A 15,204-nucleotide genomic window follows, 5' to 3' on the forward strand; every position below is an offset into this window, starting at 1 on the left:
TGTCCTTTGTAGGGACATGGATGCAGCTGGAAACCATCATTCTTAGCAAACTATCACAAGAAGAGAAAACCAAATACCGTATGTTCTCACTCATAGGTGGGAACTGAACAATGAGATCACTTGGACTCGAGAAGGGGAACATCACACACTGGGGCCTATCATGGGGAGGAGGGAGGGGAGAGAGATTGCATTGGGAGTTATACCTGATATAAATGATGAATTGATGGGTGCTGACGAGTTGATGGGTGCAGCACACCAACATGGCACAAGTATACATATGTAACAAACCTGCACATTATGCACATGTACCCTAGAACTTAATGTATAATAAAAAAAAATTTAAAAAAATGCTAGAATTAAAAATTTCTGTTCCCCAAAACAGAGCATTAAAAATAAGGGAAAAGGCAAGGCACAAAGTATAATAATATGCTTGTAGATGAGGATAGACATTTTAGAATAGCACTATGCAAGAGAACTTCCTGCAAAGTCTGTAACTGAGCTAGCTGTCCAACATGATAGCCACTAATTGTCCATAAATATTGATTACTTGACATGGGACTAGTATGACTGAGGAGTCAAATTTAAAATTTTATTTAATTTTAAATGAAAATTTATTTAACTTCTTAAAAATATTGCCAGTGGCTACTATATTAGTGCATTTCAAGTGGGTTTTAGAGACTTATGTACAGTTGCCTATTAGAACCCAAGCCTCCTAACTCCAGATGTACTCCTCTATGATATCATAACAAGTATACATTTCTAGCAAGTTTTGACCTTCACAACGAAGACATATACATTATTAGAAATAAGTTTGTGTTCTATTCATTTTATTCTTTAAGCTATATTCCGACTAGTGAAGTTTACTCATCTAATTGTTATATGTAATAGCTATTGAAATAGCTAAGATAATCATTTTCATCATTTTTTAAATCAAATTTTATCAAATTTATAAATTTTACTTCCCTGGAGAAGCATCATGAAATAGTGAAGACAAACAAATTAAACTCAAAGTCAAATTTTGCGGGAGTTTTTTAATTAACTAAAAGTCATCTTTTTAATTACATTTTAAAACTTTGTCCAAATTATTGGAAGCTGCTTTGCAAATAAGCTTGGTTTAAAAAGAAAAAAAAAAGAAAAAACCCTTATTTTGTATGATTTGAGAGGTGCTAGAAGATAATTTAGTGATAAAATCTCTTTCCCCTAGGCTAGGATCATTATCATTGGTCTTTGGTCTTTACCTTAAACATCTATTTGCATCATCAATGCCGTTAATAAATAGCAACCAGATTAATCAATTTTAGCATTAGAACACTATGATTTTAAAATCAAATTATGATTAGCATAAAGAGTTCTGTCTTTACTATCGACAGCAATAACAGCTTCTATAAGTCAATGCTTACTATATACTAGTCATTATACTGGACACATTACATGTTTAATCCAAATGCTAGCTTCAGATATCTGTTTCCTATATGAATCATCTACCTGGAAGTTGTTTCTCTGTCATATTTGAGTTCTGCATTAGGCTCTTACTGGTCACTACCTAGAAATTGGCATCTATTGAATGCCATTCTACCCAATCCCTTAATTTCACATGGACTACTACTAAGACTTTTATATATGTGACAGAATTGATTGAAAAGTTGAGGCATTACTGAAGAGAATCAAGTTACAACATAGAAAAAAACAACAAAATAATCCTTAACACACTATGCATCTCATAGTGCTAAATAAAATAACTACAGGCTGGGCATGGTGACTCACACCTGTAATCCCAGCATTTTGGGAGGCCGAGGTGGGCGGATCATCTGAAGTCAGGAATTCGAGACCAGCCTGGCCAACATGGTGAAACCCCATCTCTGCTAAAAATACAAAAAAATTAGTTTTATATTTTTATATAAAATACTTTATGTCGTGGGTGTGGTGGCAGGCGTCTGTTATCTCAGCTACTTGGGAGACTGAGGCAGGAGAATCGCTTGAACCCAGGAGGCAGAGGTTGCAGTGAGCTAAAATTGCTCCACTGTACACCAGCCTGAGCAACAGGGTGAGACTCTGTCTAAAAAAATAATAATAATAAAATAAATAGAAAACTACAAAAGGCAAATCCTTTATAAGACCCTTTCCTAGCTTGCTCTTGAAAGCTGCCTCTTTCTTAATTCACAGTTCTAATCTCACAGTCACGTTTAGAAACACTCAGTTTCCTAAGCCTGAGTCTCTTTCTTTCTTCCTTCCTTCCTTCCTTCCTTCCTTCCTTCCTTCCTTCTTTTCTTTCTTTTTCTTTCTTTTTCTTTCTTTTTTTTTTGATGGAGTCCTTCTCTGTCACCCAAGCTGGAGTATAGTGGCACGATCTTGGTCACTGCTACCTCCGCCTCCCAGGTTCGAGCAATTATCCTGCCTCAGCCTCCCTAGCAGATGGGATTACAGGCGCCTGCCACCACGACCGGCTAATTTTTATTTTTACTTTTTATTTTTAGTAAAGATGGTGGTTTTACCATGTTGGCCAGGCTGGTCACGAATTCGTGACCTCAGGTGATAGGCTTACCTCAGCCTCCAAAGTGTTGGGATTATAGGCATGAGCCACTGCACCCAGCCCATGTTTCTTTCTTAACACTATAAGTTTATTGGACAAAATGCCATAATTGTGCATTTCTCTGACTCAGAGCTGTGCAATGCTATAGAAGTCAGGAGCTTCAAAAGACTATGTTGAAATGGACATCAGCATTCCAAGGTCAAAGCTTCCTCACTCATCAAACTTGTTGATGGATAATTACTGTTTGAAATGCTTGTGCACACACACACTCGAAACAACTTTAGGATGAACAAAATTTCTCATTGCCAGTGTCAAGTAAATCACATTAATGAAGATGTTAATTTTCCTAAAGGCAAAATAATCCATATAGTGTCTACTGCCTTGAAATGCAAATCCATATTCCTACTTCCAAGCTGAGACACAAAGAAAATAGGCATATTGTATTTTCCAGATATGGCTGAAGCAACATTTCTAGTCCCTAACGTTCTTTCACAATCTTGACATTCCTCATCCAGAAGTTACAGTTCTTTCCATTCTCCTTGAACCTGGTAAGGTTTTGACCATCCTGATGAATAGAATATGTCATAAGTGACATTGATCTCTGAGGCCAGGTTATGAAAGCAGATACAGCTGCTACCTGGCTTTCTCTTGGAACATTCACTATTAGAACTCAGCCACTAGGTAGGGCACGGTGGCCTATGCCTATAATCCCAGCACTTTGGGAGGCTGAGGTGAGCAGATCATCTGAGGTCAGGAGTTGGAGACCAGCCTGGCCAACATGATGAAACCACATGTCTACTAAAAATACAAAAAAATAGCTGGGCATGGTGGTGCACACGTGTAATCCCAGCTACTCCGGAGGCTGAGGTACGAGAATTGCTTGAACCCAGGAGGTGGAGGTTGCAGTGAGGTAAGACCATGCCACTGCACTCCAGTCTGGATAATAAAGTGAGACTCTGTCAAAAAAAAAAAAAAAAAAAAACAATCAAGCCACTATGTTGTGAGAACGCCCACACCACTTGGAGAGGCCATATTGCAGGTGTTTAAGCCAACAGCCTCAATTAAAGTCTAAACCAGCATCATCCACCAATGTTCTTGAGGAATTAAGCCTTCCCAGATTTCTACGATACTGCTTTACTCAAAAGTTATCTCCCTATCTCGCGAAGATATTCAAGAACTCCTCAGTAAGATTTTTTGCTTACCGAAGATATTCAAAAACTCCTCAGTAAGATTTTTTGCTTACTTTTCAAGAAGAATCACTGACTTCCTTTTCCTTCACCAAATTTAACTCCTTTTCCACGAGCACAACAGGAAGCACCCTGCCTTCATTCCATCCCATTACTCCTCCTGTCCTTTTCAATCTCTCACCATCTAAGTTCTACTCTTTCTTCAAGTTCCACAAATCACACCTCTTTAAATAAGACTCATCTTGGCTTTCCAGCCTTCACTCAACTCTCTCTTCCCCTTACTTCTGGAGTTTTCCCTAGGATAGCAACTTGAAAGTGAACTTGAGCTACTGAGTATTTCTACTTAAGCTTTATGAATGTGACTACAGTCAGATCAAGTCAAGCATATAAAAATCCTCCAGCCTTTATACATATGCCGTTATGTGTTTTGAATCCTTTTCTGCAACTCATCACACACCCTTCAATTCTATGCTTAAATGTCACTTCCTCAGGAAAGTCTTACTTCATCTTTCAATCTAGCTTAGGTCTACAAAACAAAATCAATAAAGGCATAACAAAATATCAACAAAAACTATCAACATTGAAACAAGCAAAATGCCTTTTTCAAATCAATACTCCTTTGAAGATCATCTGGCTGACTCAGAATTGCTTAGCTTTCTCTCTTTTTTGATAAGTTAGACATTCTGTTTGGTTAAAATGGGCAAATGTCTGTTAAGAAAATAACATCTAAGATTCAACCTGAAATTGATCACTGAGTGGTGCTGCAGTGTTGACCCCATTATACATGTGAGTGATGTTTGTGGTGGGCGGGGGAGCGCCAAAGGAAAAGGCTATATAATCTGTCTTGGTCTACGAAATGCAGACAGAAGGACAACAATGTAGGAGTTAAATTCGCAGAGAAATAGAGATTTTAGTAGGAATATGGAATTAGGGAAAGGGATGCCTCTCAGAAAATAAGTCTGGAGGAATCTGCATGGCTATGAGGAGCATATCTGTTTTCTGAGAGAACATGATAGAAGATTAATATTTATGTTTAATTCTATGTAGAGGGTGACTCCCAGCTGACATCTAGGCTTTAGCTATGCTGTACTTTGTCATCATGGCACTTACAGATTATGATTTTTAAAATATTTGAATAATGTGTTTTTCCTTAAAGTTTGTTTCTCCCATACAACTGTAATCTTCCTAAGTGCAAGGTTCATGTTTCTTTCATTCATTGTTATACAGGTTGAGAGTTCCCAGTCTGAAAATCTGCAATCCAATATGTTCCCAAATCTGAAACTTTCTGAGCACTGACATGTCACCACAATTAGAAAACTCCTCACCTGATCTCTTGTGACAGGTTGCATATATTATTTTTAAAAAATTATATAAAATTACTTTCAGGCAATGTGTATAAGATGTACAGAAACATAAATAAATGTTGTGTTTAGACTTGGGTCCCAATCTCATTATGTATATGGAGATATTCCCAAATAAAATAAAAAAAATTTCAAAAGGACTTCTGATCTCAAGAGATATGTAAAAGGGTTATTTAGCCTGTAATACCATCAATATCATCATCAAAACCAATTTCTCTTATACACTAGGTGTTCAGTAAATATTTGTTTGTGAAGAAATAATTATCTCAAGAGGACGGTATATATTTTAAGGCATAGAGTGTGCCTTATGATATTTTCATCTCAATCTATCACAGTGCCACACAGAGTTAGGTTTTTAAAATGTTTACTCTTGATGAAAATTGCTACCATTTATTGAGAAGTTACCATAGGCTACATGATTAAGTGTTTCATATGTTTGATCTAACCTGATAATCAAAACCACTGTTAGTTGTAGGAACTATTCTTCCCATTTTCCAAATTAGGTAATGGAAATGCAGAGATGTTAAGTAAATTAACCTAAATCATGTAATCTGTAAATAATGGTATCAAGATTCTAACCCAAGCCTATTTAAAACCTGTGCTTTTGTTTTGTCAAGTAGTGAACTAGTTTTCTTTGGAACTGTTGTAATTCACTGGTGTTTGCTGAGCACGCCTCATTTTAAGCTGCATTTTTTTTAACCAGCATTATGAGAATGTTTGACAAATACATGCAGTATAATGAATTTCGCCAGAAGTTTTAAAAAGTAGGTAAAAATAAATATGTTTACAAATTATTATAGAAACAATACAAAAGAAGATTAAAATTCTCAGTGAGGAAAAAACAAAATGTGCCCCATCACATAAAGGCTCTTCCTTTGCAAGAAATGGGGATAAATCTGAAGACCCATTTTGGTTTTGCTGCTGAAAAATGTACTTAGAAAAAAATGTACTTAGAAATAATGTACTTAGAAAAAATTGTACTTAGGAAAACCAGTTGCGGTCAAACGTTGTAAGCCCACTACCTGTACCTGCCTATTTTTGATCTGAGAAAAGTTGATGACCACAGTGCAAGACAGAGCTGAAGATAGGACAACCAGGCGTTCTCCATCCAAAGTCCATCATCCTTCATTAATCTTTAAGTAAGAGCAGAAGAAAAGCAAGCCCTTAGTGAGGTCTGAACTCTGTAGAGAGGTAACTGGATATCCTCCATTATAGTGCTCAAAATCGTTTATTTTTTGGCCAGCAGAACAACTCTGTAGATCATCTGCCTTTAGCAAATGTCAGCTGCCTCGCAGCCTTCACGAGCAGAGTCTGACACTGACCAACAGTCCTATCAGAAACTCAAGGTCTGTGTGATGTGGCAACTCTCGGCTATACCTGGAAAGCCCTTGAGAACATGAGAGGTAAAGGAAAGCACCAGGGTTTGCCCATTACTACATGTAATATGGAGATAAGGTCAGGGAAAGAGATTATTATGAAGCAAAACCAAATCACCTACTGCACAATTTGACTTATATCTGGCTCTGCTTGGTCATACAAGGTGGGTGGTGGGATATGGGACACATAACTACATCCTGTGGAAGACCCTAATATGTGCTCTATTTATACTAGTTGTGCACTTCTTTCTTTTAGCCAAGACTGACCTGAAATGGGATTTGTACATGCAGATATGCAGAAAGATACAGAAATTAAAGTCAGAAGAAAGAAGAAGGAAAACCAACTCAACAAGCTAAAAGTAAAGGCATGTATCTAATAGGAACCTTGACTACACCTCATTGGAATCTCAATCCTTACGTGAGATTTTCTATTTACAGTTGATAGCTCATGTAGCACACAAGAGCTAAACATTATTAAACTGAAATGAATGTCCTATATAGCCGTAAAGATTCCAGTTCCAGAAATAATCAGAGTAGTTTATAGGGGTTGTTAATAATAGTCCATAGCCAGGGAATACTATTAAGCGAAATGATATCTTTCTGGAATTTTGAAAGATATTTGGGATAAGAAATACCTTCTTTAAAAGCTGTGTAAAATTATGCAAAAAATTTAAAACCTGATTGTAGAGAAATTGTTGTGGCCAGTGGGCGATTGAATACATAGTGGTAAAAAATATTTTATTCCTGATAATTATTCCAAAAAAACGTAATTTTACCAGCATAGATAAAATCTTTCAATAGCTCAAAAGTTTCTACAGCTTTCTGTAATGCAAAATTATCTACCAGCAGGCAGAACCAGCACAGTCTGACTGACATGCGGCACTATAAACTGGTAATCTGATTAGAAGAATAGTAGTTCTGAATTAATTAACCCTTAAGTGGTTTTTTTTTTAATTAGATTTTCAGTTTCCCGGTCTTTTAGTTGTCTTCATGATTATGGACTTTCAGCGCCACCCAGTGGAGAAATGCATACATTTTGGAATTCTTGAAAATAGTAATCTTCTTTAAAGTCTCATTATTTAATACATAACCTCATGAACATCTGGATGAAATCTCATAATGGGAACATTACTTTTTTTTTCACTTTTTTCTGCAGCCTAGGAAGGCAGTCGGACACTGTTTGGGCACCCTAGAGGAAAGTCCTCAGTGCACTTCTGCAGGCAGCCATATGGTTAGAATCAGCGGGTTCACCCAGTGCCAGCTTACAACAACGGACGTGTATATGAATAGCATGCAAGCAATCAGACTAGCTATGGGTTTCATATACTCCCTCTGTATAGGGTGCTTTTTACACCTTATAGAAAAGGTAAGTTAGACAAGAGCTAATATTTTTCTCCCCAGTAAGGCAGCAGGACTGCCGTTAAAGTGATGTCAGAGTTTCCATTTCAGTTCCTTATTTTCAATGCTTTAGCTCTCTGCTGTAAACATTAACTCTATGAAAAAAATACACACTCACTTATATTGCATCTCAGGCCAGGAGAACATTCTTCTTATTAAATAAATGGTCTTGAAAAGAAATTAGATTGAGCATCATAAAATTCTATTTTTAGGGGAGGTAGAACCAACACGGGGGAGAATGAGGGATTTTTTTTTTTTTTTTTTTTTTTGTAAACTGTGATGTGTTTTCTTTCAGATGTTTGGGAAGAAAACAGCAAGAGGAGTCAGAATATAGAAAGTTTGCCCAACCTTGCCTAAAAGAGCATATCTAGTTATTCTGATTATTATAATGCTATGCAAGGAGTTTATTCTGTAAAAATCAGGTCAAAGCAGCATTCCCCAATCCTACCCTCCTAAATAACACAAACAGGTCATTTAGGAAATATTTTTGAGTAAACAGCAAATGCTCCCCTCACCCTGTCCGGTGGTACTCCAGCTCTCAGAGTCACGACTCAGGCAGATTGAGATTTCTGTGGTATGGCCTCTCCCCATGCAGTCAGTACCTGTTACCATGATAAAAAAGCATCTTCCATGTGGTCTGAAAAGTTCCAGTTCTGAGTACTCAATTCATTTGGATAAAACAGATTTTTTTAAGATTAAAAAAAATACTCAGCTGTCTGATCAAGGCCATATTTTTCTTTTGTATGATCTGCATTCCCTGTGTAAAAAGGAGTTGGTAGTAACCTCAGATCTCTGCCTCGAAGGTTAAAAGAAAAGGACAAAGAAAACAAGGAGGAGGAAGAGAATGATAGGAAGAGGAGGAAGATGAGAGAAAAGAGAAAGAAAGCAAGAAAAAGAGAAAAAAGAAAAAGAAAGAAAAGAAAGGAAGAAAGGAAGAAAGAAAGAAAGAGAGGAAGGAGGGAGGGAAGGAAGGAAGGGAAAGAAAGGAGGTAGGGAGGGAGGGAGGAAGAGAAGGAAGGAAGGAAGGAAGGAAGGAAGGGAGGGAGGGAGGGAGAGAGGGAAAGAAAGAAAAGAAAAAAGATAAAAGAAAAAGAAAAGAAAAGAAAGAGAAAGAAAAGAAAAAATCTTAAGAATTTAATATTAGATGAAAAAAATTGTGGTTTTGGCATAAAAACTGCCCTTTTAACTTCTGAAATCTTTTTTTTTTCTGGTTTGGAAAAGAAATAGAGCAGTTTTGTGATGCAAGGAACCATAGAGAAGGTTTTCTTGGTATTCTGGTTGGATTTATTTCAACTACTATTTAGAAAGAGAGAATGTTTGTTATGTGTTTAAGTTGTTTTATAGTATTAGGATCATTCCATGAGAAGACGAAAGCGATTGTAAGAATATTGTCTAACTTGCTGTTCATCCCCATCTCAATTTCACGAATACCAAAGTACCAGATGTAAATTTAAATTTCCTGAATTATGAAGAAGGATGTTAGCCATGGTGTCATCTGTATTTTTTCCTTATGTCTCTGTATTTCCTTGTAACCACCGTAAGGCTTATAGATGCTTTACATTTTTAAAGTATATTATGTCTTTTTATATTATTTACTTCTCTCATCTTTCTAAGACATTAAGAAACTACAAAATTTGGGTCATAAGAATGAGGGCTATACAGGAAGATTAATTCAAGGCTTCAGATTCAGGGCAGGCAGTTTAGGACACAACACTTATTATCATCTCCCTGAACCTCAGACGTTATCAGTCTGCAAGAGAAATTTAATCCTGAACATAAATTGCATTTCCTAAAAAAACATAATCTTGCCTTAAGACACCCACCTCCCTGATTACAGGGAATGTCTGTGTTTACACATTTACACAGAGCATGCTGACTGTATTAGTGTCCTAGGAAACAAACTGTGTGCTGCTCGCAGACCTGCTGCAAGCACTAAGGAGAGAAAGAAAAAGAAATTTTGAAATCAGACCCCCGATCTCCAACTCCTTTCAAATTCTTGAAGCACATTAGCTTTACTACTGCATGATGTACACGGTAGTATTTCTTCTAATGAAATCTGACTAAAAGTTTAAATGAGTTTAATGCATGAAATGTATAAATAAAATGTGGCCTTGATTAAATTTAGACTTGATACATAACTTAAATGGGTAGCCCAAGAATAGCATTGGTATCATGTGTCTAGACCTTTTCAGGCTTTGCAAAAGTAGTTTGGATTTTATCAGTTAGTGTAGAGCATTTTCTATCAGAGGCACAGTATATGTAAAAAGCTGAAATATGCAAAAGTACTGTAGAGAAAAGTGAGCGGAATTGAAAAGAAGTGACTGAGAAAATAACATAAGATACTAAAAGGTGATGGCGGAGTGGAATTTTGGTGTTGATTTGCAAACAGCAATTTCCATAGGTAAAACATTCTATTTGCTGTTTCTTCTGGATTTATTTTCATGACTTTGGAAAAATATCTTAATTCATGAAGCCTCAGTTTTCCCCAGTCGTGGATCCAGATGCCTCATTTGCCTGCTTTCTAGTTTGTTGGAAGGATTAGAATGAGAAGACAAATACAAATGAATTTGGATTCTATACAGTTCTTACAAATCTAAGGCATTATCATTGTAATAATTTCAGCTCTATATCTAATACACTAGCTTTTCAGTGTATTGAAAATACACAGTTGGCTTTTTTCTTAAGGATTTATCCAAAAAAATCTACAAGACCAAATCCATTACTCATATAAAACTCTTTGACCACATGACATAGAAAAGAGACCTTTTCAGAAATGAACTTTTCAGTTAGTGTATTAGATATATAACCATTATTTGTAATAGGTAGGGCTAAAACTATTGGGCATATTAAATGGATTTTAAAAACAGCTCTTGGGAAACTACATAGATTAGTAGTAAAATGTATGGTCTTTGAAGTCAGCCATCCTCAGCTTCAATCCTGCCTCTGCTACTTACTTGCTATAAGTATCACAGCTGTATAATTGAGAATGTTACTATATCTTCATAAACTGCTTTTATATCATTTATTAAATGGAGATAAAAATACCTGCTTAATGGTTTTGCTGTGATGATTAAGTAATATGATATGTGGTGAAGTTTTAACTCATCCCTTGTATTCAATAGTAGCTATTCAAAACAAATTCTACTTTTTTAGTGTTGAATATACATACACACACACACACACACACATATATACACACACACACACACCACAAAAAATACTAAAATATGCATTTCAAGGCAATCACACCCGTAAATAAAAAGGAACGTATTCTACTTCAAAAGGTCAAAGAGTTATTCCTTACTGACGGTTTAAAAATGGAAGACCAGTACTGAAGTCTCCCAAACTGAAGATGGAGAGGGGGGTAAATGAAACATTGCAACATAAAGGCAGTGCAGGATGGAGTGGCAAAAGTTTCTCTTAAACCTCCTCAGGAGAAATGGTTGATGATTTTAGGCTAACCCACAACCAAACTCTGTTTTTGTTTTGTTTTTATTTTTTCTGTTTTAAAGATTGCACAGTGCCACTCAGTTTCAGGCTTCTAACAGAATCAAACCAGGTGAGTTTGAGCCAATTTTGCCTTTCATTTTTCAACTTTGTTTATTACTTTACTTAAACCACAACATTCTGAGATCTCACAAGAAAATCTGTTTCTGTGACATTTTCAGCCTGATTTCCAAACCAGAGAAAGAGGTTCAGATAAACTTGGGCTCGTTTCAAAAAAGCATCTGAGATTCTGGATGTTTATTTGAAGCAATCTGGACTCCTGACCTTTAGAGATTCCCCCACCACCGATAAAGAGAGCCTACAATGAATTTACTGTGCAAGGGTCTAGTGCTTTAGTTTCTGAATGGATAAAAATCCCATTGGTTTCAGGGAAAGTTGTTTCCAAACACATTCAGTGGAATCGAGCCTTAAGTAGATATATCGATGCCCTCCATTTAGGAAAATATATCAACCAGTCAGTGCCCTAGTTCAGAAAACCTGTAATAGATTATGTATTCAATATGCTTTATGAGTTTGAGAAGTATTCCTAGGTTGACACCAATAAGAAGAGGCTCTTGTTGAAGTAGGTGGAGGGTTTAATATTTCCTGGAGCACTATAGAAAAATTCAGACCGAACTGCTCTCTCCTATACAGAGCTTCCTTTAACATCAATGTGGAACTTTAGAAAGTATGCCAATCCTCCCCACGTTCTTGAACTTTTTCAAAAGCTGAATTCTGCCACTTTTGAAACGATGAACACTGAGAAATTGGATTTGAAACCACAGCATTAAATGCTTAAAATCTGATCCTTCTGTCAGGACCTGGGATAAATTAAACTGATGTACATTATTTTTAAAGAAAGGAAAAAAATATGGGAAGTGGGTTTTGAACCCTGAAGGCATAGAACAAAACAAGTTATGCAGGTGATACAAACCATCTTAGTTCATTCCTATAATGGCTTTCTACTTCCATATGGTGGCCCATGTTGGAAGTAATTCTTAGGAAAACATGTTTGTATGTGATAAATAAAACATTATTTTAGAGGTTTCTGTTTTTATTTTCAGAGATTGCTATTTTTGTATTTGGAGCTGAGACTGCTGTTAATTTTTTTTTTTTTTTTTTACTTTAGTATTTATTTTTTCAAAGAGAGAGTGCTAGAGAATGTGTATAGATGATAAGGGTATAAGGTGAACAATTATCAAGTGTTTGCATCAGATGAATTCAGTGCAGCTGGATGATGTGTACTAGAATTTAATCAAAGCTTTAGGAATGTAAACATAAAATGGGTTGAGTTTCACTTTAGCATATTCCAAACTTGTTAATAAGTTATTTTACTAATACTGCATAGATTTTATTAACATCTAACTCTCAAATAATAGCATTAGTCTAAAGATAAATACATAGTTAACAGTAAAAGCCTCTAGTTTATTAATTTTGGTTGTTGTCAGTGGAATAATTTAATTTCATAATAGGTGCAAAACTGATTGAAAGCTTCCCAATTTGGAGAACTCTTGAAAAAATGAAAATGTTGATAATGATTCAAGCAGTAATAAGAAAAGCTCAAATATCAGAAGAAACCCACCATAGATAACCATCATTCAAGTATTTTAAAAATCTAACAATTTAAGTTCACTACACATATTTCTGCCAAAGAGTATGGCTTTTCTCTCTGTTATAGATCATTCTGGTATAAAGTATAAACCTGTTTTCAGATCCTGGATATTTGCAAAGCAGGAATGAGAAGAAAGAGGATGTCTATCAAATTTTCACTTTTGAAAAAGTTGCATGTGTACATATATACCTACATTATTACTATAGACAGCATCATTTGTCAATCACATTATAATTACTTAAATGGACTTTGAGATTTACTGTGGATTTTTTGATGTCTTCAGAAATTTCACTTAAAAAATTTGCTATTTTGTTTAATAAAATAATTTAAATGGATTATCTGTACATAATAGACTTTTAAAAGTAACAAGACATTGCAGAATATAGACATAAGTGTCCCTGTAGGCTACAGAATATTTAGAACTAGATCCATTCAAATTGAAGTGGAGACATTAAAGAGTAACTTGGAAAAAAAATGGGTAAAATAGAATTGATGGAATATATAAATATCTGAGACAATGAAATACACAAAAGTTAAAAGAGCACTTTATCCATTTCACACAGAACTTTTATATTTTCTCAAAAATGCTCTTGGAACAAGGCCCAAATATCAGAGGTGGAACAAATGAATGCTTACCGGCAAAAAACAAGCTAGTGTAGGCTGCGAAGCTGCCACACCGATGTAACCCCTTGTTTCAGTTTGCATTCCAGACTGTTCCATTTCATTTTATAGCATCAAAAGTGAGCAGAAAACATATTCCTGAATCAATTAACACAACATGCAACCTTTTTTTTTTTTTTTTTTTTTTTAACCTCTGATCTTAAACAGTGCCTATGAACTAAAGAAAAAGTCATGCAGCTTTCTGGTGAATTTGATCTCTGCAGTCACCAATTAGTTCTAATCATTCAAGATCTCATATCCTTAGTTTTATGATTTAGATCATAAAGTGCCTAAGTGTTTTATTTCACATTACTTCATTGATTTGGACCTGAGATTCAAGGGAAAGCTAAGGAATACTACAACTCTCAAGTTTGTAAATACTCGTGTAAAAACCAGGTAGTTCCTAAAAGAGGATGTTTTCTGGAATTTTTTTTTTAAGTCAACTGGACTCTCCATTCTCGTATATATTAAGCAGCTCAAAGGGCATGCTCTTTTGAGAAACACTTTATGATTTGTACTTCCTTCCTTTCTCCCACAAATAACTGAGAGGAGTTTTAATCAATTTTTGTTAACATATTTATTTTTTACCAATTATTTTTAAGTTTTCAATTTTGCAATGTATTGCATACATTGAATTTTTTAAAAAGTGTGCTAAACTACAAGCAAATGGATTCTCAAAATTTTTTCTCACATATGTGACATCAAAGTGGAGTTTATATATTGTGAGATTCCTTGATAGGATATGACTAATATCCATCTGTCATTATTCATTGTATGCCAGAGTTTTCTGATAATTTATTATATTTAGAGAGTATATGTTTCAAACTATAGTACCTCTAAAATCATGTGATAACAGATTTTTATTATTTAAAGAGTTTACAATAAGATAATTAATGTATCAATAACATTGTTATAATTTTTCTCACAAGAAATTTTTCAAAAAAATTATTTTTGTGAAAGCATTTAAAGAATTCAGTCTTCATCTCCAATTATTTTTTCTCTATTAAATTTTATTAAGGAAAAAGGCAGGTAAATCATCACAACTGGTACTTCAGCCTTGAATAGATGGAAATTCATCCCATGTATTCACAAAGGGCCACTTTGTACTACAGTAACACCTTACTAAGTGGGTGTCATTGGCTGTCAGCTGAAAAGAAGAAGTGTCTCTGTCCTGTTGTAATTTTCGTTCAAAAGGGACTCAAAATACTTTCCAAATTCATCACTACCTTCAACTTGAAATTGAACCACCCTGGAGAAATTTCAAGGGCCGTCAATCATTTCATGGCAACTACACAGCTGATGGGGAAACAACGTATTTTTGGCAACCATGGAGAAACCTTTTTCATACCAAAAACACAGTGGTGTCTTTGATCTCACAGAGGGAGGGGAAGACTTGTTGGCTTTTTTCTTAAGGATTTATCCAAAAATCTACAAGACCAAATCCATTACTCATACAAAATTCTTTGACCACATGACACAGAAAAGAAACCTTTTCAGAAACATTCAATAGGGAATTTTCCCTCTAGTCCTAAAGTTTGCAAAATCCCTGATAAATTTCTTACTGGAATTCAATCTTAACCAACATTTATTTTCA

The 15,204-nt window shown here is 35.3% G+C and overlaps 1 long non-coding RNA gene across 1 annotated transcript in view; it reads right to left on the minus strand.

The window, feature by feature from the left end:
• The window catches only part of LOC117089668, a 94,518-nt gene that overhangs the window by 61,861 nt on the left and 17,453 nt on the right, over window positions 1-15,204 (minus strand). Inside the window, exon 2 of the long non-coding RNA XR_004439704.1 lies at window positions 8,368-8,454. This is a non-coding gene — a long non-coding RNA (uncharacterized LOC117089668). The remainder of the gene's footprint in view (window positions 1-8,367; window positions 8,455-15,204) is intronic.

This window comes from Trachypithecus francoisi, unplaced genomic scaffold, assembly GCF_009764315.1.
Source record: "Trachypithecus francoisi isolate TF-2019V2 unplaced genomic scaffold, Tfra_2.0 Lachesis_group11, whole genome shotgun sequence".
Lineage (NCBI taxonomy): Eukaryota > Metazoa > Chordata > Mammalia > Primates > Cercopithecidae > Trachypithecus > Trachypithecus francoisi.